Source organism: Triturus cristatus, chromosome 3_1 (genome assembly GCF_964204655.1).
Source record: "Triturus cristatus chromosome 3_1, aTriCri1.1, whole genome shotgun sequence".
Lineage (NCBI taxonomy): Eukaryota > Metazoa > Chordata > Amphibia > Caudata > Salamandridae > Triturus > Triturus cristatus.
Genome location: NC_140583.1, coordinates 1,062,413,609 through 1,062,440,812, shown reverse-complemented (window position 1 = coordinate 1,062,440,812; position 27,204 = coordinate 1,062,413,609).

Below are 27,204 nucleotides of genomic sequence, written 5' to 3'. Positions count from 1 at the left end.
AGTCGGTCAGTGTTTGTCAGTGTCAGTCAGTCAGTGTCAGTCAGTCAGTGTCAGTCAGTCAGTGTCAGCCAGTCAGTGTCAGCCAGTCAAGGTCAGCCAGTCAGTGTCAGTCAGTGTCAGTCAGTCAGTGTCAGTCAGTGTCAGTCAGTCAGTGTCAGACAGTCAGTGTCAGTCGGTCAGTGTCAGTCAGTCAGTGTCAGTCAGTGTCAGTCAGTCAGTCAGTGTCAGGCAGTGTCAGGCAGTGTCAGGCAGTGTCAGGCAGTGTCAGGCAGTCAGTGTCAGCGTGTCAGTCAGTTTCAGTCAGTGTCAGTCAGTGAGTGTCAGTCAGTGTCAGTCAGTCAGTGTAAGTCAGTGTCAGTGAGTGTCAGTCAGTGAGTGTCAGTCAGTGAGTGTCAGTCAGTGTCAGTCAGTGAGTGTCAGTCAGTGAGTGTCAGTCAGTGTCAGTCAGTGTCAGTCAGTCAGTGTCAGTCAGTCAGTCAGTGTCAAATTGCCATGGCCATACTCCGTACCCACAAACAGCCCCAACAACCAGCAAGTGTCAGTCAGTGTCAGTCAGTCAGTCTCAGGGTCAGTCAGTGTCAGTCAGTCAGTGTCAGTCAGTCAATGTCAGTCAGTCATTGTCAGTCAGTCATTGTCAGTCAGTCAGTGTCAGTCAGTCAGTGTCAGTCAGTCACTGTCAGTCAGTGTCAGTCAGTGTCAGTGTGTCAGTCAATGTCAGTCAGTGTCAGTGAGTGTCAGTCAGTCAGTGTCAGTCATTGAGTGTCAGTCAGTGTCAGTCAGTGAGTGTCAGTCAGTGTCAGTCAGTGAGTGTCAGTCAGTGAGTGTCAGTGAGTGTCAGTCAGTGTCAGTGTCAGTCAGTCAGTGTCAGTCAGTGAGTGTCAGTCAGACAGTCAGTGTCAGTCAGTCAGTCAGACAGTGTCAGTCAGTCAGTGTCAGTCGGTCAGTGTCAGTCGGTCAGTGTCTGTCAGTGTCAGTCAGTCAGTGTCAGTCAGTGTCAAATTGCCAAGTCCATACCCCATACCCACAAACAGCCCCAACAACCAGCAAGACAATAGTACAGTAAAGTGGGGTATACCCATTTGGGGGCATTGCGAAACAACCAGCCTCCCTTGAATACGGGAGGTGGCGACCAGTGGGCCAAGTGAAATTCCCGAGCCACCACACCTGTTCCTAAAATAAAGGCACACAATTAACAAGACACCATAGCGTGTATAGACATGTTTGCATAGGAACCAATATCAGCAATCAAACAAGCATTGAAAATGCAATAGGTCTCGCCTTTGATTAAGTTAAAGCCATTTGCTTTGCTAATGGTATTGTATAGCAAAGCCAAATGGCTTTAACTTAATGAAAGGCAAGACCTAATGTCAGTCAGTCAGTGTCAGTCAGTCAGTGTCAGTCATGTCAGTCAGTGTCAGTCAGTCAGTTTCAGTCAGTGTCACTCAGTCAGTGTCAGTCAGTTAGTGTCACTCAGTCAGTGTCAGTCAGTCAGTGTCAGTCAGTGTCAGTCGGTGTCAGTCAGTCAGTGTCAGTCAGTCAGTGTCAGTCAGTGAGTCAGTCAGTCAGTGTCAGTCGGTCAGTGTCAGTTGGTCAGTATCAGTCAGTCAGTGTCAGTCAGTGTCAGTCAGTGTCAGTCAGTCAGTGTCAGTCAGTGACTGTCAGTCAGTGGGTGTCAGTCAGACAGTCAGTGTCAGTCAGTCAGTGTCAGTCAGCCAGTCAGTGTCAGTCAGTCAGTGTCAGTGTCAGTCAGTCAGTGTCAGTCAGTCAGTGTCAGTCGGTCAGTGTCAGTCGGTCAGTGTCTGTCAGTGTCAGTCAGTCAGTGTCAGTCAGTCAGTGTCAGTCAGTGCCAGTCAGTCAGTGATAGTGTCTGTCAGTCAGTGTCAGTCGGTCAGTGTCAGTCAGTGTCAGGCAGTCAGTGTTAGCCAGTCAGTGTCAGCCAGTCAGTCAGTCAGTGTCAGTCAGTCAGTGTCAGTCAGTGTCAGCCAGTGTCAGTGTCAGTCAGTGAGTGTCAGTGAGTGTCAGTGAGTGTCAGTCAGTGTCAGTCAGTGTCAGTCAGTCAGTGTCAGTGATAGTCAGTGTCAGTCAGCCAGTGTCAGTCAGTGGCAGTCAGTCAGTTTCAATCAGTGTCAGTCAGTGAGTATCAGTGAGTGTCAGTCAGTGTCAGTCAGTCAGTGTCAGTCAGTGTCAGTCAGTCAGTGTCAGTAAGTCAGTGTCAGTCAGTGTCAGTCAGTCAGTGTCAGTCAGTGTCAGGCAGTCAGTGTTAGTCAGTGTCAGTCTGTCAGTCAGTTTCAGTGAGTGTCATTGAGTGTCAGTCAGTGAGTGTCAGTCAGTGAGTGTCAGTCAGTGAGTGTCAGTGAGTGTCAGTGAGTGTCAGTGAGTGTCAGTCAGTGTCAGTCAGTGTCAGTCAGTGTCAGTGTCAGTCAGTGTCAGTGTCAGTCAGTCAGTGTCAGTCAGTGTCAATCAGTGTCAGTGTCAGTCAGTCAGTGTCAGTCAGTCAGTGTAAGTCAGTCAGTCAGTGTCAAATTGCCAAGGCCATACCCCATACCCACAAACAGCCCCAACAACCAGCAAGACAATAGTACAGTAAAGTGGGGTATACCCATTTGGGGGCATTGCGACACAACCAGCCTCCCTTGAATATGGGAGGTGGCAACCAGTGGGCCAGGTGAAATTCCCGAGCCACCACACCTGTTCCTAAAATAAAGGCACACAATTAACAAGACACCATAGCGTGTATAGACACATTTGCATAGGAACCAATATCAGCAATCAAACAAGCATTGAAAATGCAATAGGTCTCGCCTTTGATTAAGTTAAAGCCATTTGCTTTGCTAATGGTATTGTATAGCAAAGCAAATGGCTTTAACTTAATGAAAGGCGAGACCTAATGTTAGTCAGTCTGAGTCAGTGTCAGTCAGTCAGTGTCAGTCAGTCAGTGTCAGTCATGTCAGTCGGTCAGTTTCAGTCAGTGTCAGTCAGTCAGTGTCAGTCAGTTAGTGTCACTCAGTCAGTGTCAGTCAGTCAGTGTCAGTCAGTCATTGTCAGTCAGTCAGTGGCAGTCAGTGGCAGTCAGTCAGTGTCAGTCAGTGTCAGCCAGTCAGTCTCAGTGTCAGTCAGTCAGTGTCAGTCAGTCAGTGTCAGTCAGTCAGTCAGTGTCAGTCAGTGTCAGTCAGTGTCTGTCAGTGTGTCAGTCAATTTCAGTCAGTGTCAGTCAGTGTCAGTCAGTGTCAGTGTCAGTCAGTGTCAGTCAGTGTCAGTGTCAGTCAGTGAGTGTCAGTGAGTGTCAGTCAGTGAGTGTCAGTCAGTGTCAGTCAGTCAGTGTCAGTCAGTCAGTGTCAGTCAGTCAGTGTCAGTCAGTCAGTGTCAGTCAGTCAGTGTCAGTCAGTCAGTCAGTGTCAGTCAGTCAGTGTCAGTCAGTCAGTGTCAGTCAGTCAGTGTCTGTCAGTGTCAGTCAGTCAGTGTCAGTCAGTGTCAGTCAGTCAGTGATAGTGTCTGTCAGTCAGTCAGCGTCAGTCAGTGTCAGTCAGTGTCAGTCAGTCAGTGTCAGTCAGTCAGTGTCAGCCAGTCAGTGTCAGTCAGTCAGTGTCAGTCAGTGTCAGTCAGTCAGTGTCAGTCAGTGGCAGTCAGTCAGTGTCAGTCAGTCAATGTCAGGCAGTCAGTGGCAGTCAGTGTCAGTGTCAGTCAGTGTCAGTCAGTGAGTGTCAGTCAGTGAGTGTCAGTCAGTGTCAGTCAGTGAGTGTCAGTCAGTGAGTGTCAGTGAGTGAGTGTCAGTCAGTGTCAGTGTCAGTCAGTCAGTGTCAGTCAGTCAGTGTCATTGTCAGGCAGTCAGTGTCAGTGAGTCAGTGTCAGTCAGTGTCAGTCTGTCAGTGTCAGTCAGTCAGTGTCAGTCAGTCAGTGTCAGTCAGTCAGTGATAGTCAGTGTCTGTCAGTCAGTGACAGTCAGTGTCAGTCAGTGTCAGTCAGTGTCAGTCAGTCAGTGTCAGCCAGTCACTGTCAGTGTCAGTCAGTCAGTCAGTGTCAGTCAGTCAGTGTCAGTCAGTGTCTATCAGTCAGTGTCAGTCAGTCAGTGTCAGTCAGTCATTGTCGAGCAGTGTCAGTCAGTCAGTGTCAGTCAGTGTCAGTCAGTCAGTGTCAGTCAGTCAGTCATTGTCAGTCAGTCAGTGTCTGTCAGTCAGTGTCAGTCAGTGTCAGTCAGTCAGTGTCAGCCAGTCACTGTCAGTGTCAGTCAGTCAGTGTCAGTCAGTCAGTGTCAGTCAGTGTCTATCAGTCAGTGTCAGTCAGTCAGTGTCAGTCAGTCATTGTCAGTCAGTCAGTGTCTGTCAGTCAGTCAGTCAGTGTCAGTCAGTCATTGTCAGCCAGTCAGTGTCGGTCAGTGTCAGTCAGTTTCAGTCAGTGTCATTAAGTCAGTGTCAGTCAGTGTCAGTCAGTGTCAGTCAGTATCAGTCAGCCAGTGTCAGTCAGTGTCAGTCAGTCAGTCAGTTTCAGTCAGTGTCAGTCAGTGTCAGTCAGTGTCAGTCAGTCAGTGTCAGTCATGTCAGTCAGTGTCAGTCAGTCAGTTTCAGTCAGTGTCACTCAGTCAGTGTCAGTCAGTTAGTGTCACTCAGTCAGTGTCAGTCAGTCAGTGTCAGTCAGTGTCAGTCGGTGTCAGTCAGTCAGTGTCAGTCAGTCAGTGTCAGTCAGTGAGTCAGTCAGTCAGTGTCAGTCGGTCAGTGTCAGTTGGTCAGTATCAGTCAGTCAGTGTCAGTCAGTGTCAGTCAGTGTCAGTCAGTCAGTGTCAGTCAGTGACTGTCAGTCAGTGGGTGTCAGTCAGCCAGTCAGTGTCAGTCAGTCAGTGTCAGTCAGCCAGTCAGTGTCAGTCAGTCAGTGTCAGTGTCAGTCAGTCAGTGTCAGTCAGTCAGTGTCAGTCGGTCAGTGTCAGTCGGTCAGTGTCTGTCAGTGTCAGTCAGTCAGTGTCAGTCAGTCAGTGTCAGTCAGTGCCAGTCAGTCAGTGATAGTGTCTGTCAGTCAGTGTCAGTCGGTCAGTGTCAGTCAGTGTCAGGCAGTCAGTGTTAGCCAGTCAGTGTCAGCCAGTCAGTCAGTCAGTGTCAGTCAGTCAGTGTCAGTCAGTGTCAGCCAGTGTCAGTGTCAGTCAGTGAGTGTCAGTGAGTGTCAGTGAGTGTCAGTCAGTGTCAGTCAGTGTCAGTCAGTCAGTGTCAGTGATAGTCAGTGTCAGTCAGCCAGTGTCAGTCAGTGGCAGTCAGTCAGTTTCAATCAGTGTCAGTCAGTGAGTATCAGTGAGTGTCAGTCAGTGTCAGTCAGTCAGTGTCAGTCAGTGTCAGTCAGTCAGTGTCAGTAAGTCAGTGTCAGTCAGTGTCAGTCAGTCAGTGTCAGTCAGTGTCAGGCAGTCAGTGTTAGTCAGTGTCAGTCTGTCAGTCAGTTTCAGTGAGTGTCATTGAGTGTCAGTCAGTGAGTGTCAGTCAGTGAGTGTCAGTCAGTGAGTGTCAGTGAGTGTCAGTGAGTGTCAGTGAGTGTCAGTCAGTGTCAGTCAGTGTCAGTCAGTGTCAGTGTCAGTCAGTGTCAGTGTCAGTCAGTCAGTGTCAGTCAGTGTCAATCAGTGTCAGTGTCAGTCAGTCAGTGTCAGTCAGTCAGTGTAAGTCAGTCAGTCAGTGTCAAATTGCCAAGGCCATACCCCATACCCACAAACAGCCCCAACAACCAGCAAGACAATAGTACAGTAAAGTGGGGTATACCCATTTGGGGGCATTGCGACACAACCAGCCTCCCTTGAATATGGGAGGTGGCAACCAGTGGGCCAGGTGAAATTCCCGAGCCACCACACCTGTTCCTAAAATAAAGGCACACAATTAACAAGACACCATAGCGTGTATAGACACATTTGCATAGGAACCAATATCAGCAATCAAACAAGCATTGAAAATGCAATAGGTCTCGCCTTTGATTAAGTTAAAGCCATTTGCTTTGCTAATGGTATTGTATAGCAAAGCAAATGGCTTTAACTTAATGAAAGGCGAGACCTAATGTTAGTCAGTCTGAGTCAGTGTCAGTCAGTCAGTGTCAGTCAGTCAGTGTCAGTCATGTCAGTCGGTCAGTTTCAGTCAGTGTCAGTCAGTCAGTGTCAGTCAGTTAGTGTCACTCAGTCAGTGTCAGTCAGTCAGTGTCAGTCAGTCATTGTCAGTCAGTCAGTGGCAGTCAGTGGCAGTCAGTCAGTGTCAGTCAGTGTCAGCCAGTCAGTCTCAGTGTCAGTCAGTCAGTGTCAGTCAGTCAGTGTCAGTCAGTCAGTCAGTGTCAGTCAGTGTCAGTCAGTGTCTGTCAGTGTGTCAGTCAATTTCAGTCAGTGTCAGTCAGTGTCAGTCAGTGTCAGTGTCAGTGTCAGTCAGTGTCAGTCAGTGTCAGTGTCAGTCAGTGAGTGTCAGTGAGTGTCAGTCAGTGAGTGTCAGTCAGTGTCAGTCAGTCAGTGTCAGTCAGTCAGTGTCAGTCAGTCAGTGTCAGTCAGTCAGTGTCAGTCAGTCAGTGTCAGTCAGTCAGTCAGTGTCAGTCAGTCAGTGTCAGTCAGTCAGTGTCAGTCAGTCAGTGTCTGTCAGTGTCAGTCAGTCAGTGTCAGTCAGTGTCAGTCAGTCAGTGATAGTGTCTGTCAGTCAGTCAGCGTCAGTCAGTGTCAGTCAGTGTCAGTCAGTCAGTGTCAGTCAGTCAGTGTCAGCCAGTCAGTGTCAGTCAGTCAGTGTCAGTCAGTGTCAGTCAGTCAGTGTCAGTCAGTGGCAGTCAGTCAGTGTCAGTCAGTCAATGTCAGGCAGTCAGTGGCAGTCAGTGTCAGTGTCAGTCAGTGTCAGTCAGTGAGTGTCAGTCAGTGAGTGTCAGTCAGTGTCAGTCAGTGAGTGTCAGTCAGTGAGTGTCAGTGAGTGAGTGTCAGTCAGTGTCAGTGTCAGTCAGTCAGTGTCAGTCAGTCAGTGTCATTGTCAGGCAGTCAGTGTCAGTGAGTCAGTGTCAGTCAGTGTCAGTCTGTCAGTGTCAGTCAGTCAGTGTCAGTCAGTCAGTGTCAGTCAGTCAGTGATAGTCAGTGTCTGTCAGTCAGTGTCAGTCAGTGACAGTCAGTGTCAGTCAGTGTCAGTCAGTGTCAGTCAGTCAGTGTCAGCCAGTCACTGTCAGTGTCAGTCAGTCAGTCAGTGTCAGTCAGTCAGTGTCAGTCAGTGTCTATCAGTCAGTGTCAGTCAGTCAGTGTCAGTCAGTCATTGTCGAGCAGTGTCAGTCAGTCAGTGTCAGTCAGTGTCAGTCAGTCAGTGTCAGTCAGTCAGTCATTGTCAGTCAGTCAGTGTCTGTCAGTCAGTGTCAGTCAGTGTCAGTCAGTCAGTGTCAGCCAGTCACTGTCAGTGTCAGTCAGTCAGTGTCAGTCAGTCAGTGTCAGTCAGTGTCTATCAGTCAGTGTCAGTCAGTCAGTGTCAGTCAGTCATTGTCAGTCAGTCAGTGTCTGTCAGTCAGTCAGTCAGTGTCAGTCAGTCATTGTCAGCCAGTCAGTGTCGGTCAGTGTCAGTCAGTTTCAGTCAGTGTCATTAAGTCAGTGTCAGTCAGTGTCAGTCAGTGTCAGTCAGTATCAGTCAGCCAGTGTCAGTCAGTGTCAGTCAGTCAGTCAGTTTCAGTCAGTGTCAGTCAGTGTCAGTCAGTGTCAGTCAGTCAGTGTCAGTCAGTGTTAGCAGTCAGTCAGTGTCAGTCAGTGTCAGTCAGTCAGTGTCAGTCAGTGTCAGTCCAGTCAGTCAGAGTCAGTCAGTCAGGGTCAGTCAGTGTTAGTCAGTCAGTGTCAGCTAGAGCAGCTCTGCTGACCTGGTTCTCTCTCTCTAAAGCAGCTCGGCTGACCTGGTTTCTCTCCCTCTAAAGCAGCTCTGCTGACCTGGTTCTTAGGCTCTAGAGCAGCTCTGCTGACCTGGTTCTTAGGTTCTAGAGCAGCTCTGCTGACCTGGGTCTCTGGCTCTACAACGGCTCTGCTGACCCGGTTCTCTGGCTCTAAAGCAGCTCTGCTGACCTGTTCTATGGCTCTAAGGCAGCTCTTCTGACCTGGTTCTTAGGCTCTAGAGCAGCTCTGCTGACCTGGTTCGCTGGCTCTACAACGGCTCTGCTGACCTGGTTCTCTGGCTCTAAAGCAGCTCTGTTGACCTGGTTCTCTAGTTCTAGAGCAGCTCTGCTGCCCTGGTTCTCTGGCTCTAGAGCAGCTCTGCTGACCTGGTTCTCTGCCTCTAGAGCAGCTCTGCTGACCTGGTTCTCTGGCTCTAAAGCAGCTCTGCTGACTTGGTTCTCTGGCTCTAGAGCAGCTGTGCTGACCTGGTTCTCTCCCTCTAAAGCAGCGCAGCTGACCTGGTTCTCTGGTTCTAAAGCGGCTACGCTGACCTGGTTCTCTGGCTCTAAAGCAGCTCTACTGACCTGGTTCTATGGCTCTAAAGTAGCTCTGCTGACCTGGTTCTCTCCCTCTAAAGCAGCTCTGCTGACCTGGTTCTCTGGCTCTAAAGCAGCTCTGCTGACCTGGTTCTCTCCCTTTAAAGCAGCTCTGCTGACCTGGTTTCTCTGGCTCTACAGCAGCTCTGCTGACCTGGTTCTCTGCCTCTTGATGCATAGCGAGTGTGTGTGTACATCAGGGGGTCTCATCTCCTACAATCGTTAAATACAGCACTGAGCTGCTGCCCGACAGAGGGTCACGATAATGTACACAAAGGCCGAGTACCCTCCAGGCGCCTCTGTTCCCGCAGCTCTGCCTTCCGCGGCCCTGCTTCCGTGTGCACAGCACCAGGGCACAAGCGCGAAGTCACACCAGACGCACATGCGGGGTGCACAAAAGGCACTTGTGTTCATTCTGTGGTGTGTGTGCATCACCTCTAAGCGGTGAGTGTCCCACTGGGGCTCATTGCATCCTTGCCGTGCAAGATCTAAGATGACGCTGAACTCCCTGTGTGACGAGACTGAGCCCACGTTTCTTCCAAGGCCTGGCTAACTACCCTGAATACCACTGAGTTCATGCCCGCAAACCAGAACATGTATTACAAATATACATGTCCGCAAACCAGAACATGCATTACAAATATACATTGTATCCTTAACTAGGACCATTCAAACATACCTCTGTAGTCCAACCCCGCCTCACGCAAAATATACTCGCCAGCTCATCATAATGCGCAAATGAATGCATGAATAGATTGCTTTAAAAAGCTAAACACCAGAGAGATAAGGTGCGTTGATGATGCAGCAGAATTCCACTTTTTGCGAGGGTGGGGGGATGAAGCAAGAGAGGCTGTCAGCGGCCATTACAAGCGTGTGGACGGCACTGCAAATAAGAAAAAAAAGTGCTTCGAGTCCTTTAAAGGAAAGAGTGTAAATACGCCCGTAAACGATCCAGTCCCAGTGGCCGTGGATAAAATGAGACAGGGTGGCAACAAGCAGCGATTTACATGCCTTTCATGCAATCATTGCACTGCCTTCGGCATAATTTGTGACGTCAAACTGTAGTGAATGAGCCACTTTTGTGGTCTGACACCCTATGATGACCCTCAGCCACCACCATTTTGTACTGACTTAAGTGTGTTATGTTACCCTAGCCTTAATGTAGGATGGGTTTGCATATGCCTGCTTCTCTTCTGTCCTGTATGCTGTCTTTTAGTAGAATAGTCTTGACAAGAATAGTAGGTATGGGATGTTGAGGTGCAGTGTTGTGGGTGATGGTGCACACATGTGCTCAATGTTGGAGACTGAGGGATTAAGGGTATAATGTTATTTGGGTTAGGTGAATTATGACTTTGACCTATTAGCTTTGACGTGGTCTAATGTCAATCTGATTTCTGACTTTACCTTGCTTTATGGCAGTGCTGACTATTGCCTTTGACATGGTTTCATGTCATCCTTGCTTTTCTGATTCCATCTTGCTTTGGGCCTTTGTGTGCATGGCTTAACTAACTCCATTTTCATGACTGAAGCTATTTTCTGTGCCTGAACGAAGCTTCAGAGGTGGGGAGGGCATGTTTTGCTCTTCTCCTGTTTTTCACACTTTACTGACTAGAGAGAACTTGTTCTTATCAGAGGAATGTACATGGTCTGTCTCGGAGCCATAGCAAAGGCCTGATCAACCGATGCAGTGGCCTTGGAGCAGGCTGGTACGGGCTCTCATGAGAAAGAGGGGGCGAGGCTTGCTAGAAGCTTCGTTGTGTTTGAATTTGTATTAAAAAGGGGAGCCTACACTGGCCTGGTGGAAGTTCACGCCGTGGAGCAGACGTGTTGTCACGGAAGAGTGGTGTCACCTCTGCGCTTTCACCCGGTTCAAGCAATGGACTCCCCTTGAGCAAAGTGGGATGAAATGATGAAGCAGTAGGTGAGGTGCCTCTGCTACTAACTGTCTCTTGATTCTTTACTGATTCTTTCCTTTCAATCTTATTTTCTGATTCTTATATCCATACATATATATTTCTACATATATCTTTGCCTTGATTGTGTTTCAATCATACTATTGATATGTTAGAGTCTGCTATGATAGGTGCATTTGGCTTACCGTGTGGTGCTATTTACTAATAAATACATCCCAGATATACCAATTCGTATTTTCCTTGTAGCAGGAGGTGTGGACTCTTCTTGGCCAAGTATTCTGTTGTAGAAGGATGGGTGAATTCCCTTCTAGCAGGTAATTGTGTTATAGGAAGTTGTTCTACTCCTGGCAAGTGATGTGCAAAGTATATTTCGCTCTAGAGAAGTGCTGTGTATATATTGTTTTCTTGCCTTGCCTTTGGGGGAGTGTTTGCCCACCTTAGGAAGTGCTGTGTATATGTTATATTCCATAAGTTTGGAACTGATATTCTCTCCCTGGGAAAGTGACGGTACATACCTTGGTCCAGGGGAGATCTGAGACCTTTCATTACACAAACGACACGCACAAATGAAAGCTGAAGGCAGAGCTGGGACGAGGGTTCTGGAATCGTTTCGATTCCAAGAAGCCTCGTAAGACGAGGGCAGCGCATGCGCTGCTTACGTCAAGAGACCTAAAAAGGATATAGGAATAATAGTATATCGTATTGCTGCAGTCATGGAGCAGCAACATAAGCGAAGAGTCAAACAGGGCAGAGTTCGGATCCAAGAGCGCTCAGAAGTACGCTGGGAGACGGCCGTCCAACCAACACTGCACCGAGCCGCCGTCTTGTGCGTACAAAAGCTTATCATTCAGTCTCCCTCGTCCAAGACCGTTGGAGACTGTTTCTTCTTGTGACGTAGAGATTTGGCGAAGTCCAGGGCCCGTTTGGGATTCGTGAAGATCTTAGCTTTATCCTCAGACCCTATATGAAGACGCACTGTGTAGAGCATAGCGTAAGGGACATTCTCAGCCATCAGGATTTTCTTGGCCGATTGAAATTCCTTTCGCGCTGCTTGCACTGCTGCCGGGAAATCAGGGTAAAAAGAGAGTGTATTACCCTGATAGTTGTTATTGCCCTTTTGTCGAGAAACACGGAGCACAGCGTCTCTGTCCCTGTAGTTGACAAGTCGGGCAAAATTCGGCCTGGGTGGTGCTCCCGGGGGCGGACGTGCTGCCAGCGAGCGATGAGCCCTCTCCACAATAAACATACTGGACAGTGTGTCATCTCCCCAAAGTTCTCGAAACAGGTTTTCCACATACGTTTCCAGACACCCAACATTGGTCGATTCGGGGAGTCCTAGAATGTGCACGTTGTTGCGCCTTAAGCACGCTTCGAGATTTTCATTCTTGGCTTGGATGACCGCCAGCAGTTATTCCATTTCAGATGTTTTAGACTCGACCTTCTGTAGGCCATCCTCTGCAGTCGATATGCATTGCTCTGCTTCACCGATGCGTATACCCTGCTTGTCTAGTTTAATTGAGATGCTATTAATTCGACCATTAAGGGCTTCCATGTTTTCATTTACGGATTGGAGACTCATTTGAATACCAGAGAGGGACTTCTCCAAAGCGGTCGGGGCAGGAGAGGCGTTGTCCAATTCTGAGTCTGAGGCATGCTGGGGTTTGCCAGATTTGCGCAACTCAAAAGTGATCCGCGGTTGGTGTTTGTCCGGTCTAACCATTGTAGGCCACAAGCGTATGCGCAGCACCACAGAAGAGAGATCAAGGAGACAGGATAAGATGATTGTCTCGCATGCGTCAAGCCTGCGCAGGCACCCGGTATAGTAGTGTACCAAAGGAACCTATATTGACCAGCGCGGTAGCGGAGCGCGCCACTGGGCAAGCCCAGTCTTAAAGATTCCACCTGGGCCAGTCCGTCACTACCGCAGAGGGATTGCAAGTAGCCTCCTTATGGGGATTGTGGACTGGAATGCCTACACGAATATGCAGTAGGGCAGGTTCCACTCAAGCCCCGTGTCAGCAGATCCAACAGCAACCGGAGAAGCAGATGGGATCAGAAGCACCCCAAACAACGTAGAATTCAGTAGTACTGGGGTGAATATATATGTGTGTAACTCAGCAGTAAGGGATCGCCCCGCACATCAGTGACGCCCCCGGCAGAAAAGAGGATCAACCTGTGCCTCGCGACAAGGCGCCGCTACAAAGCCAAGCCTGGCGGCTTCAAACACTGTAATTAAAGCGCAACGAGCGCTGATGTAAAGACACACTTCCTTGTGGGGAACGCTCTCTGCATTAAGGCGCTGCTGTGGCTGTATTAGTGGCAATGTTGTGCAGCTCCCTGGTGTTCGTCCGCACCGTGGCACATGTCGCTAGTCCTCACCGTCGTCGCTTTCGGCACCCATTTCCCCGGCATCTGCTATGCCTCAGCGGCCTCTCCCGCGGCCGCAACAGACGGCGCCGCAGGGCCCACAGCTCACCTCAGGCGCCAGCCATCACGGCGTTCAGCCCTCCGATGCACATCAGGGGACTCCTCATGCAGCAGTATGCTGACGCTCCCTGCTCCGGGGCCACACGGCGAGCAGGTAACAGATGAAGGCTCCGGAGCTCTCTCCGACGAGAGGGTGGCAACCAGGGGGAGTTCGGTCTCCACTACCGCTTCACTTCACTCGAGCTCCGGAGCGCCACAGCAAAGGAGTGGGGGCCGCCATTTTGTCCTAGACATGGCGGCGGCCTCAGCCGTAGTTTTTCTCGTCCTAGGCACTGTTCTGCTCCGCAAACGCCGCAATCGGGTCCCACTGTGCCTTGGCAGCAGGCGCCTTGGTGTTAGTGTGCGCGATGGCTACGAGATAGCAGGATTATTTCAGGATAATGTCGGTGGCCGGCAGAGCCGCGGTATTATGCAGCATCTTGCCCTGCATCAAGCCACGCCCCCTTCGAGTACCACCACTTTGCTGTGTTGTTGCTTTGCTGGGTTGGCCTGCAGTTGCTGCTTCTGTCTTGGGCAGTGAAAGGGCTGGACTGAACTTTCTTCACTTATCACTGAGTATCTCCAAGAGTTTGAAATAGAGCTTGCCTCCTGTTCATGGAGTCACATGGACAGCAAAGACTTCATTTACCTGAGTACCGCCTCTGGAACCGTGGATTTCAGTTGCCACAGAGAGAGAAAACAGCTGACTGCGTCACTGACACCGCCGCCGGCTTTGTGTCCTGAAGGCACCACAGAGGACACTGCCACACCTGGTACCACAACCCTGGTCTCACCGACGACGACCGCCAGCACTGAGTGGGCACCGCACTCCGCACCGCCTCGCTTCCCTCCATCGCCCTGGTCTCAATGACGACATCGCTGCATGCTGACCTTGACACCAGTGACTGCACCGTGGTTTGGGGGCATCGCTCGTAAGTCACATGACGCACTGCCCTGTCTCACACTGCTATCTGGGATGACCGGCGCCAGCTTCCAGCAACAGGCACTGTCGCCTGCACCGTGACCTGTCAGCACCTCAACGAGCACCACTTCACTTCGCACCACAGCCCTCGTCTCACCGATGTCGCTGGATGACCGTCACCGAGCTGCTGCCCGCACCACGACTTGAAGGCACAGCACGCCACACAGTTACACTTCTCATCACAACTGCAACAGTTGCAGTGACCGGCCCGCACAAATCCTATCAGCCGCAACCTAAAGCTACTATTTACGAGTCTGCCGACACCGTCGCCAGTCCACAGTCAGATGGAACTGTTGGATTCTGTTGCTTTTGGCACCGCTGTAGCACCAGACGGGGCTACCGATGTCAAGGAACTGCATTTCTAAGCTTATTCTTGCAGAGTGCATATTTTTAATTACTGTATGTTGCATTTTTATCGTTTTGGTCTTGTTTTGAACAGATAAAATATTGGATATTTTTCTAAACTGGTGTGGTGTCCTTTTGTAGTGTTTTTACTGCATTACTGTATGTTATGTGCAAATGCTTTGTACACTGCCTCTGAGATAAGCCTGACTGCTCGTGCCAAGCTACCAAGGTGGTGAGAAGGGGTTATTTCAGTTGTGTATCACCCTTATCCTGACTAGGAAGAAGGGTCCCTACTTGGACAGGGTAGCAACCACCCAACCAGAGACCCCCATTTCCTATATACATATATATCTTAGCTCATTAAAAAAAAGACCAGCACGCAAGGGGGTAAATCCATGTAAGGATTTAGTCGTACTCTTTACAACAAAAAAGTTTCGGCAGATCGCCTTCTTCAGAGTCGGCGACTGCCGTGTCTGTGCCTCTTTTATTTCATTTTTAAAAATAAATTTCTTTATTGATTTGTTCCTCCAAATCAGCGGGTCATGTACAGAAACAATCATACATCTCGTCCACCTCAGCCGAGTTTTAAAAATAAATAAATTTCTTTATTGATTTGTTCCTCCAAATCAGAGGGTCATGTACAGAAACAATCATACATCTCGGCCTCTTTTATTTCATACAAATCAACCATTTTCATTGGCGATCGGGCAGTTACTGTACCACCATCTTTGAGTTCCGCTTTTTGTTTTAAACAAATTGTATTGTTTCTCATTAAATTGCTTAGTTATTGCACTTTCATGAAAGCAAACAATTAAATTATTCTAAATTAATGCATGATGCTTCTATGTTTCGAAATCAAATTTCAATTTCACATGATTATGATACGTCATCTATACTTCATACAGTTTCCCGCCATATTGTAACGCTATATGTTCGCCTTCTTTTATGCATTGCTGAATCACCAAATGGCGGATAAAACAACCAGAACTCAATTAAACCATGCTCTTACACCTGCATTACCATCCCTCGCTTGTTATAGTGACTGTCTTCGAGATGTATTTTATGCATTAGATATTGTGCTCAACAAGCACCAATCTGCGAAAATCTACAGTTTCTCATTTGCACATCTGCACAGTGCCCTGAGAAGGCTATAAATAACTCTCTGTTGTATTAGTGAAGACTGTCACATTTACCTCAAAGTTTCCCAACATAGAAACTGATTGGCAGTTCAAGTGCAATTCTGATCTTTTTAAAGTTTATGTTGTGCTTTCTTTTCGGGTCAGGATCTCGTCCTCTGCTCACTGGATCACCTGCCAGCCAGGCACGAAGTCCATTTCAAATCTTTGTGGCGCATGCCAAAGAGACCACCTGATACCGACCACACTCCTTAGGAAGAGGCAAGGCTTCAATAAAGGCACATAGTTACATTACTTACTGTTGCCCTCTGGTGGTGGCAGGATGTCATTGTGTTATCAGGGTAGTCTAGGACGGGAACATCCTTTACCATGCAGTTTTTTTCCACCCATACCTTTACCAAGCATGCCTTTACCATACAGACGCCTTCACCACTCATGTCTTTACCTTGTATGGTAGGCATAGGTAAGGTCTATTACAGAGTGGCGTCAGCCATTCTGTAATTATTGTTTGGATTCCCAGGTATAGGAATTCCTTTGATTTTTGCTCAATAATAACTATGCCCCTGTAGGAAAGTAGGATCAGCTTCTCATGGTTACCCCCACTTATTGCTGGATATGATGCTGTTCTGATTAGTCTGACTGGGATCCTGCTAATCAAGACCCCAGTCTATCTGCTTTCTCCCTAAACTGTTGTGTTATGTACTAAGGTACCCTCCAGATTGGATACTGGAGTACCCTTGTCAGTCCCTAGTATATGGTACACAGTACCCAGGGCATAGGTACCCCAGAGGCCTCCCATTGACTGAAGCATGTATTATGCCACCCATGAGAGGCCATGCAAAATGGAACTACAGGTCTGCCATTGCAGCCTGTGTAAGTTGGTGCATGCACCACTTACTTAAGATATAGGTTTACTAAATCTAAAGGTCACTTCACTTAAAACCTATAAGTCACCCCTATATCAGGCCTTTACAATCCTGAAGGCAGGGTGCTTGGTTCTAAGTAGAGGGTGCCCCTGCATGAGCAGGACACCCCTGCAGCCTATGAAGTCCATTCTCCCGGGTTGCCAGTGAAGCAGCCATATACCATATATAGAGGGGCATTACGTGACCGCATGATGACCAACTCTAAAACGGCTACAACAAACCCTATCATGTTTGGTGTCAAACATTTTAGAATCATACACCCACACTGGTAACCGATGTGGGAAATATGATTCCACCCCTCAGAAGAGAGCTTTGTGGGGTCCCTGATGTTCCCGGAGCCAGCCTTCTAGTCCCGGACAGCACAAAATGGTTGCTGCCAACCAGAGACACATTTCTGCCCTCCTGCTGCTGAGCCAAGCTCGAGCGGCGGAAGGCAGGACAATAGGCATCCTGTCGCAGGGAGATGTGACCACCTCCCAGACAGGATTCCATGTATTAGGCATGGGTGAGTGCTCTTGCAAGCGATTGAAAGTCTGCATGAGTGGCACATTTGGTGTCCCAGTGCAAACCAGTCCTGGGAGCCATTGACTCCCGCTCTGGCGAGTAACTGGACAAAGGACAGGGGAGTAACCTCCCCCTTGTTCAGACCCTCCCCTGGGAGGGTCCCCTGAATCTGTCCAACCCTCTCCTGTGGGTACTTAAAGGCTTACCTGGCTGTAAGACCCTAGATTCGACATGGACAAGATTCTGAACAAGACACCACTGCACTTCGACCGTCTGGACACTCTGGACTTCGCTGGACTTCCTATTGCATTGCAATGCTTGTTGTTTACACGCGCACCATGCTGCGCTTTCACCTTAATAGAGGCCACACCCTTTCTTTAGACGAGCCGTATCTAAAGAAAGGTCCTATTGCATTGCAATGCTTGTTGTTTACATGCGCACCATGCTGCGCTTTCACGTTAATAGAGGCCACACCCTTTCTTTAGACGAGCCGTATCTAAAGAAAGGTCCTATTGCATTGCAATGCTTGTTGTTTACATGCGCGCCATGCTGCGCTTTCACGTTAATAGAGGCCACACCCATTTCTTCAGACGAGCCGTGTCTAAGGAAAGGACCGCGGCCACTATTAAAGTGAAAGGGCGGTATGGGCGCTTTTACCAACAAAAGCATTTGTTTGTCAAGTTGACAAACAAATGATTTTTTTGTAAAAATGCCCCGTGAAAGCGCGCATGTGCCTGCAGTCGGAGAAACTCATTAAAGAAAATAGTGCTTAGAGACAAAATAAGACGTACTGCGTAACAACTGAAGATAAAGGTTCATCCTCAAGGGATGCTACAAAGGAAAACAAGGCGGTACTAAGGAGGGACTAACAATCCTATTAACTAATCAGAAACCAGAATTTACAAAGGATAATGACACAAGCCAATGACAAATATGGGTGGAGAGTGGGCGGGGCTTCAAGTCCCTACTCCAATACAGCATGCCCCGCAAAGCAGCGCAAGCGCTGCCCAGGCTCGACGTAAAAACATAGTAACGTAAATAGTTTATCATACACAGAACCCGTTTGGTGCCAGGCCGCAAAGGGGTGCTGAGGAATAGCGTCACCACTAACAAAGGACAAAGGGTGAGCAGAGGGATCGATCTTTTAACCAATGTAGAGTCCCGTCGATGCATGTATATCTGGCATCGAGGCGCTGCATAAATTAAAGTGGATGCCTCCTGAGAGAGTGAAAATGAGGAGCAGTGGCTTAAAGCGAGAAGAGTGGCTGGGCACTAGTAACTAAGAGTCAAACTAATGGATGCAAAGATATAACAGACTGCGCACAATTAAATACTGTTGAAAGTACGGGATGAAAGCAAAAATTCTATGGACAACAGCAAGAAAAGGCGTGAGACGGTACATCACAGGCTATAAGAAAAGACACAGTTGTGTGGCTGCAGTATTTTCTGCATGAACATGAATTTGTCAAAAAATACATTATCTGTTGTATACATTGCAGATTTTTAAAAAAACATGTTTTTCGCTGAAACAAATTGAAAGTTATGAAAATTGCTACACCCAACGGTGCAATGCCACGCCAGACACTCTACAAACACTAGATAACTAGCCTACTAGATTATTGGAGTGTCGGACTGTTTACACATTCAAATGGGCATTGGTTTAATTCACTTGCCTGTCATTTTTGTAACTATACCGTTCCTTACAATTTTAAGTATGTACACCAGTATACAGTTCTAGTTTAAAATCGTTATTAACACTGCTAAACAGATTTAAAGTGCATGATGCCTAATACTGTACATGTTTGAATTAGTTTTAAGCATGGGCAGTGTTCAACGTTAGGCATTTTTAAAGCCTTTGAACCTGTATTAATGCACAGCTATAAAAACAAATCTGAGTAAAATACTCCAAGCTCAAATGTTGCTGTAGGTAAGGCATGTAAAGAATATAAATCCTGAAGTAAAAGAATAGAAATTAATAGAATATAAATCCTGGGTGGAGATGGGAAGACAGCATCCACCCTGGAAGAGGCAATATGAGATTGAAGGGACTGCAGCAGTCTTGCCACAAGGGATGCTCAGAAATGGGCTCTGAAAACATTCTTTAAAAGAGAGGAAGTAAAGGAGTGTAGCAAGCACTCAACGGAAGAAGAAGGATTCAAAATAATGTAATGGATTAAAGAAAGCCTGGGACGACAGCAATGCGAGATCAACTCTTTAACTGGAGACAAATGACCGTTTGTGGTGTCGAGTCAGAAGGGAGCGCTGGGCAGGCAGGATGTCTCCAGTCCTCATCGAAAGCTTAAGACAAATAAAAGACGAGTGAATTTGGAGCAGAGGGTTGAGGCACTTCCAGGAGCCCACAAGAGGCACCGAGCCCTTTCAGCATTAGTTCATCAACAATTAAGCAACTTCTGCAAACAGAAGGGTTTCATTTTATAAGTGGAGTATTTAAGGCCGAAGTCTGCAGTCTACTGCATGGACTGGAGTGAAAAGAAAACAAGACAAGCCCGGCGGAGCGTGGCGCGCGCGCTTGGCGGGGGAGCGCATTCCAGGCGGGGGAGCGGACCCTTTGAAGTGTGATGCCAAACGGATTGCATGGTGGCACAATGCGCGTGATTGTGCGCGTGCTCGCCATGCAATCCGCTTATCAGAGCACTTTTAAATGACCCTTACTATAGTCTTGCTTTGCAATCGCTTACGCGATAGCAAGGCGAGACCTAAAAAACGAAATACATGTACGCATATTAACAAGACGAGAATTTTTTTTTTTAATAAAGACCAAACATTAAAAAAAAAATGGCATACAAAAATTCTTACATCTGTACACACATAACCTACACCTGAAGGGGAGAACAGGGGGGTTTACACTTTATCCCGTGACATGAAGCTTAAACATCTATGCTTTACGAAAAAAGAAGGGAAGAGAGTTAACTTAGAGGTCCATTACGATGGCAGGCGGACTATCGCAAGGGAGCCAGGGACCGACCGCCGAAGGTGCGGCGGACCCGCCAGTGGCATTAGGATGCGCCCGCCACACTGGCGGGCGCATCCCGCATTTTTTACATTGCGGCGGGCGGTGCTGCAAGCAACACCCACCGCAAGGTAAAAAATGCAAGTTGTGCATTTGAATGCACAACGTGACAGGCACCGCGCGGTGCCTGCCACCTTGTGCATGCAAATTAGTGGGGTACCATAGGTATCCCCGAGTGCACCCCCCATGACCCGAACACCCTGGAGGTCTGCAACGGGCCCCCTAAGGCAGAAACCGCATGCCTTTCCATGGCAAAGGCATGTCTCCCCATTCATCCTAATATGGATGGCAGTGTTGTGCAGACACCGCCACCATATTGGAGCCCCTTTCTTCCCTGTCGCCTGTCCGACAGGGGGTAAATGGTATACTGGCGGTGGTGATCCGCCCGCCAACCTAATCGACCCCATAGATACTACTTTAAGCAAACCTATGCGTTTACCATTCAAATTAAGGTAGCATTAACTACCTAGTCCCTTACAGGGCCCCAGATTTGCCTACCCCTTTTCCTTGCCCTTCGACCCTTGCTTTTATACAGCGCAATCTCTATGTTATAGACATGAAGCAGTTTGGCACACCAAGCTTGAAATGTCCGGGGGTCAGCGTCCTTCCAGTGCCTTGCAATCAATAATTGAGCTACAGCTGTTGCCATAAAACAAAAATATACCTGTGAAGGTTCTAGCGGAGCATTCTCGTCACAGCCTAATATCATCATAATTGGTGACACTGACACGTTCTGTCTTAACATTTTACACAAAAATGTGTCAATCCCCTTTTTCAGCAAACTTAATTTCCTACAATCCCAAAACATATGGGCCAAATCAGCAGAATCCTACCCACACCTTGGGCAGCGATCATCTTCCTTCTTACCCCAAGCAAACAATTTGGTCGGAGTAAAGTACAAATTAAACACAGTTTTGAAATGTTGGGCCTTCAGATTAGCCACACGGAAGATTTTCCTGGAAAGAGACAGTGCCCTACTTAAGTCCACATCCTGATTCTCTAACTTGTCTGCCCAAGCTGGCTCAACCTTTACCAGATCATCTTGATTGGCATTTATCAGAATAGAGTATATATCCTTTGTTCAGGGTTGTTTATACCAAATAATTTCTAACAACGAGATCCGACCCGAGCTAATTATATGAGATATAACAGGTTTAATCCTCTCACGAATTTGAACATACTTTAAAAATGATCTAGCGTCAAGGTTAAAGCGCTCCTGAAGCTCTACAAAAGGGATAATTCCATTCAGATCAATAACATCACCTAGCCTACAGATTCCTGCCTGTTCCCAGAGTTTGCCTATCGCATCATAGAGGGGAGCCGGATATACTGGTGAGCGCCACAAAAGCATGTATCTCTGCAGCCTAGGTATTTCTAGAAGCTTGCATACTTTGTGCCAAACATTCCAGGCCGCTCTAAGACGCTTTAAACGTGGTTTTTTTATAATAAATGTCCTCTAACTGTCTTGATAAAAGCCCTGGCGCTGCCCCACCTATGGCCAACTCAAATATTGAAGGGGGAATTTCTCTTTCCAGCCCACCCGCATCTGTCTCTGCCCCCGCACCAGATTTAAATAATATGCCCATTTGTTTTATTGTTATAGCCCAATAATAATAAAGCAGATTATGAACCACCAGCCCCCCGCGATCTTGTGGAAGGGTCAAAAATTTCCGAGAACGTCTGACTTTCTTATAGTGCCAGATAAATTGGGAAAATATTCCGTCTAATTTCCTAAAAAAATTGTTTTCCGGCTCTAGCAGAATACAACGCATTAAATATAACATTTTAGGGAACATTGTCATTTTAAGCACATTGCACCTTCCTATTATCGACAGGCATAACTTGTCCATTCTCTTTAGATCTTTACTTATCTTCTCTAATAGTGGAGCCAAATTAATATCCCATATGGACCCCACATCCGCCGAGATATCAATCCCGAGGTAGGTAGCTACCTCAGCCTTACGTGGATCCTGGCAAATCATGGTTTTAGTACAGACAATCCTAGTCTTATCCGAGTTCAAGCTGTACCCCGACTGTCTACCAAAATCCAGGGCCAAAATTTCAATCCTTGCGATTGCTACCAATGGGTCAGGGGTGACGACTGCTATAATGTCAGCATAAGCTAACACCTTAGTACTAAATCCCCTGACCACTATTGGTTTGATTATCTGATCCTGAATAATTGACCTGATGAATGGATCAATATACATCACGAAAAAGTATTGGTGAGCAGGGACATCCTTGTCTTGTGCGGCGAGCGAACAAAATATTTTCGGACTCCCTACTCATCAATTGAATCCTAGCATAAGGCTGTACATACATGGTTTTTATAGACGTTAAAATGCGAGGTCCAAACCCATTAGATCTTAGATTATCCCATAAGTACGCCCACTCAACCTGGTCAAAAGATTTTTGAGCTTCCAGGAGAATCAAGGACATCTGCTCCCCTGTGGCATCCGCTATATCAAACAAGGAGATGACACGACGTACGTGATCTGTGGTCCCTCTCCCTGGTATAAAGCCATGGTGCCAAGGACTAACCAGGGAGGCAATGATTTTACCCAGTCGGAGCGCAATAATCTTAGAATATAATTTTTTGTCAGCATTAATAAGGGAAATAGGTCGATAGGAAGCTGGGTCCTCTGCCTTTTTCCCTTTCTTCAAAAAAACTATGATATTAGTTTCCTGCCAGGATTGAGGTGGAATCCCCTTATACTGTACGGCCAGAAACAGACCTAACAAAAGGGGAGTTAGTTCTGACTGAAGGGCTTTATAGATTTCCATCGGAATTCCATCCAGGCCCGCCGCCTTGCCTGAGGCCATCCCCTGTAACTTCAAGAATTGAAAAATCAGCCTCCAGATCCTGCCATATAGGGACATTCCCAGGAGTTTCAGGCCTAGCAGCCTCTGGGGATTCAATTTCCCTAGTCTGATATAAGTCCCTATAAAACTCTTCAAATGCCCTTAGAATTTCTTGGGGCTCTGCGGCTAGGGACCCGTCCTTCTTTTTCAGCCTCACAATATTATTTGCTGCAGCCCTTTGTCTTAACCGTAATGCCAAGTGTACATGTAGCCTCCCAATACTCGTAGTTATCCCTAGTGTAGGTTTGGAAGGCTTTTGCTACTGGTTTACTGTACAATCCATTAATTTCTGCCTTTATCTTTATAACCTCTAGCTCTAACAGAGTTTGTCGCTCCGCCTGTTTTTTTAGCAATAGCTGCTGTATGTTCCTCCTCACATTTTGCCAATTGGTCAGTTAAGTGAGACAGTTCCTCTCTATGCTTCTTTCTCCGATGTCCAGCAAAACTAGCTATCTCCCCTCTTAACCCTGCCCTAAACGTGTCCCAAACTATTTCTCTGGATGCGCTGTATCTATTTAGATCAAAGAACTGCCGAGTCCATCCCGAAATATGCTCAATAAACCCCTCCGTAGCCAGAAGTTTCTTATCAAAGGTCCACTTCATACAGGGTCATTCGTGCCCCTGTACCCTGACTTCCAGCATCAGAGGATTGGGATCAGTCAAGACTTTAGGCAATTTTGTGATATCTGCGCCCTCCGTAAGGGTAGCTGAAACAATAAAGTAATCTAACCTAACATATTTCCTGAAAAGTATGTATATCCTGCATCTCCTGGCATCCTCGAGGACCACATATCAATTAGACCATGGCTTGTAATCAGGGCATCTAATGCTCTGAACACCTGTGACTTCCTCCCTCGATATTCATTGATAGAGGGGCCCGTGCTTCCATGTGAATTTTAAAATCCCCACACATAATAAGAGGGGAGGGCCACAACGCTAGCTCTAACTCTAATTCCTCTAGAATTCCAGAGTCGTCCAAATTCGACCCGTATACCGTACATACTGTTAGCCCACATGATAATGATATTATTCCCCAGCGGCCCCAAATGTATTTTCGATTACTTTTTTTGACGTAGCAGGTGACTGGATTTCCATGAAATTTGTCAGGGTTATAGATTATGGTGTGCAGATAATCCTTTTTAAAGGTATAAGGCTTTAAAACTTAGTGATATATCAAACAGTGGTATTTCACGGTAATTTCGCTATACTTGCTAATGACAAGGCTGTGTATGATTGGCTAACGACTGCCATTACATAAGTAAGAGGCAGCCATGGTGTTGTTTTTTTATAGAAACATTTTTATCTTTATTTATAACGATAACAAGAAATACTGTTTCTCTTCGTTCAACATAAAGTACATAGTGCCACCCAGTTCCCCGCCCCAACATCTCCATCTGCTTGCCATTGTTCGGGTCCAATCACTCTCAGCTCTAACTCTCTCTAGGCAATAGTATGCCCACCATTTGCTCCAAATGGTCTCAAATTTATGTGGGCAAACCCTGGCTGTGTATATTGTTTGCTCCCTTTTGTCACACCAGTCCCTGCTCTTAGTCCAGGCCGTCATGGATGAGGCTGCAGAAGAATTCCACTGTAGTAGGAAAGCAGTGGGACAGATCCCAGTTGAGCCATGTTGTTTTTAGCATACATTCCTATTGCTGTGGATTAGAGCCTTAAATAAAGATAAGTACTAGGTTTTTTCTGTTTTCCCTATCTATTGCCTCTTTATTAAAGTGGTAATAGGCAGTGAAAATTATTTATGTCTGCCACTTTCACCCTATGTTTCTTTAAACTACGCTCTACAACACTACACCACATGCAACTCCTCTCTACGTCACTATTCTCCATGCCATTCCACTTTACACTCTTTGAATCTACCCTTCTACACCCTATGCCACTCTACTCTACGCCACTACACTGTACACCACTCCACTCCACTCTATGCTATTCCACTCTATGCCACTCGAAAGTTGCGGTAATAGGGCCGGACACCCATGACACAGTCCAGGTGCAAGCAGGGTGGAGGAGACGGAACAGACCCAGTCTCACAAGTGGTCGAGCCAGTGCTTCCCGGCATGAACCCGTGCCCCCAGTGGCCAACATTGACTGCCAGATCTGACGGGGCTGCAGGTGACGACCCAGAGTAAATGACGGGGCACCGCGGGGATACCGCACAACCAACCATCCGGTCTACCTCCCAGGGTATTTTTCAGGCATGGAACGCACACCTCCTCCCCGTCAGTGGTGACCAAGACCACCTGTTATGTTATATTATGTTATGTTAACCTCATTTTGTAACGCGCACAGATACTAAAAAAGTGTCCTGGCGCAGAAGCCAACAGCAAGAGAGGAAGGTAAGCCTGAAATACCGGCACAAAATCCTGCCCCAAAGGCAATTATTGGGAGAGTAATGTTTTTAATTGTTTTTTAAATAGCCTAAGGCTATCCGTGTTCCGAAGATCATAGGGTAAGGTATTCCAGGCTCTGGCCGCTTTCACTGAGAAAGAGCAACACCCTAGCCTTATCAAACGGAACCGAGGGACCACCGCAAGGCATTGGCCCATCGAGCCAAGCTGCCGAGAAGGCTTATAAAACGAAAAACGCCTTCTAAGGTAGTGAGGCCCGGTCTGATAGAGAACACCGTGGGCCAATACCAAGGCCTTAAACCGTACTCGCTGCTCAACCGGGAGCCAATGTAAGGTTCGAAGGTTCTGGCTAGCGCTAGATCTAACTGGCAAGCCCAATAGAGTTCTAGCCGTCGCGTTCTGTACAATCTGTAGCCTTTTTAATTGATAGGCTGGAAGTCCGAGATACAAGGCGTTGGCATAATCCAGCCTGGACAAAATAAGTGCCCGTGTTACCATTTCCTTGGCATTTTTAGGAAGCAACGGCAAGAACTTATTAAGACGTTTAAGCATGCCAAAGCACGCCCCCGCTAATTTACTAATCTGGGTCAAGAATCTCAAGTCCTTGCCAAACCAGATACCCAGGTTTTTTGCTGGGCATCCTGAAGCGCTCGGCAAAGGATAGCCAACCGGCCAAATCTCTTCCCTAAAGTTAGAGGGTAATACACCATAAAGGAGCACTTCGGATTTCTCCTCATTACACTTTAATTGGGCATTAGCTAACCATTTAAAAACCTCTGCAAGGCAAGTCCTGGCAATAGTAGGGAAGAAGTCCATTTTGCTCCATGTGAAGAGGAGCTGGGTATCATCAGCGTAGACTATGATCCTCGCACCCAGCTCCTCAGCTAAATAAACCAAGGGAGTCATATAAACATTAAAAAGAAGAGGGCTAAGTGTAGAACCCTGCGGGATACCTGTCTTCAAACTGCGCGGAGTAGAAGAAAAAGGCGGCAACCACACTTGCTGCGATCTATTAGCATGGAAAGATTCAATCCATTTCCATACCTGCCCGGTGATGCCAATGTGGGACAACCGTGCCAAAAGTTGTTGGTGTGGCACGGTGTCGAACGCGGCCGAGAGATCTAAAAGCACAAGTGCAGCTCTGCCGCCAGCATCCAGACAGTCTCTAATCACCTCAGCCACCTCGACCAAAGCTGTCTCGGTACTATGAGAAGCTCTAAAACCTGACTGGGCAGAGTGGAGAGCACCAGAGATCTCAACAAACTCAGAGTTGTTTATGGGCAGCTTTCTCACAGACCTTAGCCACAGCCGGAAGATGGGAAATAGGGCGATAGCTGGCTGGACATGCAGGATCAAGCAAGGGTTTTTTCAGTAATGGAAGGAGTTTTGCTTGCTTCCCCTCGAATGGAATCGTGGCGGTCTGAAGGGACAAATTCACCATGTTGTTGACTTCCGGGTTAACTGTATCAGCCACCGCTGCTAAAAGCCTGGCACAGCAAGGATCAACAGGGGAAACTGATTTCAACGATTTAAGTATCGTCAAGGTGTCCGAGAGGGAAATAACTGAAAAGGTAGTCAAAGAAGGGCCAACCATACTTGACTTATCCCCAATGGAGGGAGATTGTGTCACCAAAGACTGGCTAGAGGGCCCCAAACTATCCTGAGGAAATTTAATTTTATTGCAGAAAAAGACTGAAAGTTTTTCGCACCAATCATTAGAACCCGGCAAGGGCCTTTGTTCAGCTCTAGGATCCCAAAAACTCTGCACAATTGAAAAAATTCTTTGGAATTATTTTTAGATTGTGCAATACGCTCAGCAAAATAAACCCCCTTGGCCGTCTTCACCATAGAGTAATATACCTTCTGAGCATTTCGGAGAGCTGATTTAGCTAGGGGACTATAAGCCTGTCTCCAAGTCCATTCAAGCTCTTTACAGACAGATTTTTGTAGCTTAAGTTCATTAGAGAACTAAGGTTGGGACGGAGAGTTTCTAGCTCTTTTATGACCAGGCGAACCGATACATTTCTCCACTGCACCTGTAAGCCATAACTTAAATCAATCCACCACCTCGGATAGATTCCCTGAAGTACCCGAATGGGTATCTGCTAAAATCTTCCGGAATACCTCCGGTTCAATACGTAAAGGAGGTCCACCCGCTGGTACATTCAAAGAAGAAGTGGACGGTTGAATAGACCAGGAATAGCGAATTAAAAAATGATCCGTCCAAGTGACAGGAAGAGTGCCAGAAACTTTTACAG